The 4899-nt window shown below is 47.7% G+C and overlaps 1 pseudogene; it reads left to right on the top strand.

Moving 5' to 3' along the window:
* The first annotated feature begins 1600 nt into the window (after positions 1–1600).
* On the top strand, positions 1601–1909 carry LOC138267988 (transmembrane protein 14C pseudogene; annotated as a pseudogene).
* Positions 1910–4899: the final 2990 nt, after the last annotated feature.

A 4899-nucleotide genomic window follows, 5' to 3' on the forward strand; every position in this document is an offset into this window, starting at 1 on the left:
CAGGTCTGGAGGAAGATGCAGGGTCCATTGTTGCAGACGTTGCTGGGGCCACTTGGGGAGACCTGGTGGATGTGGTGTTGGTGGTTGTTGGTGGCAATGTAGGGGGAGCCTGTGGTGTGGCGCACCACGCCCCGGAGGCCCGATCAGAATGGTACTTGCGGGCCATCCTCCGGTACCCACACTGCACCTGCAGGATGTGCCTGTATCTCATGGCACGGCGCTCAAAATGGTGGCGATCTGCGGCACTCATGTTTGCAGCTGTGAAGAGAAAAGGCAAATATTTACCTTTGGAATTGCATTGGGTGGAATAGCACAATGGGTTATTTGTACATTACTAGAAATGTATTGGTTGCAGCAATTGTCACAAATTAGTTCACGGAAAGGCTCAGAGGAAGTACATGTGAATCATGCATACATAAGGGCATATCACACCTAGCATATCCATGTCTCTACATGATGGATGACATCACCCTAAGCTACTCATCCAAATCATACCTAAGGCATCTGACATTATGGCTGCACCTCTTCCGCATACTGACTTCACTACATATGTCACTCTATGTGATAACAATCACACTCCTCACTCAATGCCATTTGTAATTAGTTGTGTGCTAAGATCGAACCCATGGGCCATAACCAAATGTCTACACTAGGGGCCAGATGTAGGAAGATGGAAAATTGCGACTAGCTATTTGCAATGCAGAACGGTGTCTCTGACACCGTCTGCGAGTCGCTATGGGGTCGCTAAGACCCACCTCATTAACATCAATGAGGTGGCATCCAAGTTGCGCCCCCTTAGCGACTATGGGCACTCACGGGGATGGAGGCTTGCTGGGAACAGCAGACCTCCATGGCCGTGACTGCTTTTAAATAGAGCAGGTTATTTTTCCCCAAGTGTAGGCCGTTTACCTGAAAGGAAAATGAGCTGCACTTAGAAAAAAATTACAACAACTTCAATCTTGGATTATTTCAGGGCAGTTAGTGGTCCCTTGGACCACTGCCTGTTTTGTACATGATTATTTAGGTCCACTCACAAAGGTGAAGGGTTCCTATGGGGACCCCTTCCAGTTAGCAAGTGGGTTACCATCCACTTCAAGTGGATGATAACTGCGACTCACTTTGCAACCACGTACTCGGTTGCATATGGAATTGCATACCACTGTGAGTTGCAAATAGGACAGGAAAACCCCTTCCTATTTGGGATTTGGAAAAGCATTTAGCAAATATGTTCATAATCACTAAATACATTTCTGAATAGGAAACAGACGTTTGCAACTCACAAACAGAAATTTATGACATTTGCAACTTGTAAACAGATTGCTGCATCTGGCCCTAGGTTCTAACACAAGTCACAAAAGGTGGCAAGTACGTGTAACATACTGGTTGCTACAGTCCTAGGTACCCTGTTTCACATTAACATGCCAGTCTTTGAGGGTGGTGTGGGAAGAACAATCAACAATCCCATGTTCAATGCACACCCAGGAGTGTATAGAAAGTTCAACAAGTATGTGCCTTCACACACAACACCTATGAATGGCTAGCAACACGTTGGAGTCAGCCAAACATTGTCACATCCAAGGTCCACACATGTCAAAATGATATGACACACAGTGACTTTGGAGCAGGACGACTGAGGTTACTGTTACGGGTGCTGCTTCCAGGTAGCGTGCCCTCGTTGGCTGCCGGGCTTCTCTTTGGGGGCTTAGCTGGTCTCGGTGCTTATCAGTTGTCGCAAGATCCCAAGAATGTGTGGCTTTCTCTGATTGCTTCCGGTACCCTATCCGGTGTTATGGGATTCCGGTTCTACAACTCTGGAAAGTTCATGCCTGCAGGATTAATTGCTGGTGCAAGGCCTACAAAAACTGACACATTGGGAAACGCCGAAACTTCCAGGGGCCGGAGGAGGTGACGGGCAGCAGCTGTGAGCTGCCTTTTGATCAGGGCATGAGCCCTTTAAAACTGCGTGTGCGCTCCCGCTCCGCGGGAAACGCCGAAACTTCCAGGGGCCGGAGGAGGTGACGGGCAGCAGCTGTGAGCTGCCTTTTGATCAGGGCCAGAGCCCTTTAAAACTGCGTGTGCGCTCCCGCTCCGCGGGAAACGCCGAAACTTCCAGAGGCCGGAGGAGGTGACGGGCAGCAGCTGTGAGCTGCCTTTTGATCAGGGCAGGAGCCCTTTAAAACTGCGTGTGCGCTCCCACTCCGCGGGAAACGCCGAAACTTCCAGAGGCCGGAGGAGGTGACGGGCAGCAGCTGTGAGCTGCCTTTTGATCAGGGCAGGAGCCCTTTAAAACTGCGTGTGCGCTCCCGCTCCGCGGGAAACGCCGAAACTTCCAGAGGCCAGAGGAGGTGACGGGCAGCAGCTGTGAGCTGCCTTTTGATCAGGGCAGGAGCCCTTTAAAACTGCGTGTGCGCTCCTGCTCCGCGGGACGCGCGCTGGCGGCGCCCGGGCGAAGCCCGGGCCAAGGGCGGGCCCGTCCTTGCCCGTCATTGCCAGGAAGAGGCAGGGCAGGGCCACCCCTCTGACACTTATTTTAAACTGTGGTCCCAGATAATCACTCTGCATTTGACTGCCTGAAGGACAAACTCAAGCCTATCTACACTGTGTTGGGGTAGCTTTCCCCCAAAGCTCTAGGCCTCTACCTAGTTAGTGGTCAACTACCTATACAAATCCGCCTTTGCTCGCCCCGTTGTGTTCCTACTTGAATCTCCCACTAATCCCCATATATTTTCCAAACGAAAATTCGTCTTTTTGGTAGGTGGTACGTGGCGCAGGGGTTGGAACTTTCCATTCATTTCCCGCCCTGTGCTTGCCTGCTCACGAAAAGTGGTTGGGCCAAACTATACATACATATATGTATTTGATTAGACGGCGCATGCGCGGGAGCTGAGCCACGTTTCCCTCTCAGCTGCTCTGTCCCCCGGGAAGGGCGGCAGTGCTGCCGTCTCCACGGTGACTCAACTTGTGACTGTTAAGCATGTCAAAGCAAAAAGTCCCCTCTATACCCCAGACATTGGATAATTATTTAGTGAAGATTGTTAGTAAAATTAATTGCGAGAGGAGACAATCCCTAGGGCTTAGCAGCCCCCCCCCATTCACCAGTGTGCAACTTTCACCTGTTCCATTGGCTCTGGATGACAGTAGCAGTGTCTGCGCTAATTCTGGTGTTCCTGATAGGGAAATGATTATGCAGAATACCTCTACCTTAGCCGATCCAGAGGTTTCTACTGATCCCATAGTGCAACATCCACCTACCCCACTACCTAGAGTGGTTAGAGCATGTAGAAAGATCCAGACTAAGCGTGGGGCTGCTCGGCCCGCAAAAAAAAGATTAGTTAGCCCCCTCAAGAATCCAGATAAGGATGAGGATAATACGGCAAATATCGACGACGTTAAACTAGATGCAGAAAAAATAAAAAATCTAGTAAGCATTATTGACTTAAAGATTAAGGGTATTGTCAAACCTCTTATGGTAAAAATTGATCAGCTAACCGCAGAGGTTAATAGATTAGGCGATCTCCTCAAAAAAACACTGGTGGAATCAGATAGTGTGTCAGTCCCAATAACAATAAGTAATCATGATACTCAGGCTGCTCCTCCCGTGATGTTACAGCTTTAGATATTAGTAGGAGTGTTGTACAGAACTACCCGACAGCACAGTCCTTAGCCTGTAATGATAGCCAGGTTGTTTTAATACCTGATAGAAAAGAGGATTGGACTGAGGTAAGGCGAAGGCGCGCCATTAATCTCCCTCCTGACTGCGCACCATATGTGGTAGTTTTAGCTAATGTTCCCCCTGTTGCAAAGGGGAATCATCAGGAAACTCACGAGTCTTTAAAAAAAAAAAATGTTTCCTGGATGCACAGGCATTGTGGATTTCCAACTGAATTCTCAGATCAAGTTTTGACTACCAGAAGGGTAAATTGGATAGGGAGCTCTAAGAAAAGTTTTAGTGGTGACTGTGTCATTATAAATTTTAAACACCCTCAACATGCTGCCACTGTATTATTAAGAGCTGCCTCATTACCATTTACTGATAATAATGTGTGTGCCCGCTCGCTTGCTTTCTTTTACAGCCATCATAATAATGCCCCTTATGGGAGTAGAGGAAGTAGATTATGCCCTGCTACACACAGGCTATACCCTGATATCTCAATGCAAAACCGGTTTCAACCCCTAAGATCTCTGGATGCAAATGATTGACTTAATGAGGGAGGGCAGTTCTTACCCCAGGTGATTATTATGCCCTGTGTGGATATTGGTATAGCCAATACCATGGCCCAAGAGATGCCCAACAACATAGAAATTGAATTGGCGGTGGATATAAGGGCACCGCCCGATTGTGGGGACATAAGCAATTTAAACCAGAATGCGAATTGGGGACGAAACAATGGTATGGTGCCTGATAGTAATTGTGTTAGGGGTAAGGATACTATTACTATTGTTTGTTGGAATGTGGCAGGGCTGAAATCGAAGGAGAGGGATCCAGGATGGTTAACGTTTGTTAATGCCCACGATATTTTATGTCTTCAAGAAACATGGTGTAAAGATGATGTTAACTATGAGGGATTCGTTTCTTACAATTTACCGGCGTCGGGAGGTGGTATAGGTAGAGCGAAAGGCGGTCTCCTTATACTTGTAACGATCCGTCGTCCCATTGTGGTTAAAAAGTATATACCTGTAGGGGACCTTGTGCAGATCCTCTGGCTTGCGGATGACAAAGACCATAATGTTTTATTGATTAACTATTATAATAACATTTTTGATGCTACCCGGGTCAAAGTAGTAACAGACTTAGCCGGCGCTGTCGAAAATCTATGTCTGGAACAGTATGTTGTATTTGACTTCATCTGGGTAGGGGACTTCAATACTACTTTGTGCGATTTGTCTACACAAAGGGTT

The sequence above is a fragment of the Pleurodeles waltl genome, chromosome 12, assembly GCF_031143425.1.
Source record: "Pleurodeles waltl isolate 20211129_DDA chromosome 12, aPleWal1.hap1.20221129, whole genome shotgun sequence".
In the NCBI taxonomy this organism is placed as follows: Eukaryota; Metazoa; Chordata; class Amphibia; order Caudata; family Salamandridae; genus Pleurodeles; species Pleurodeles waltl.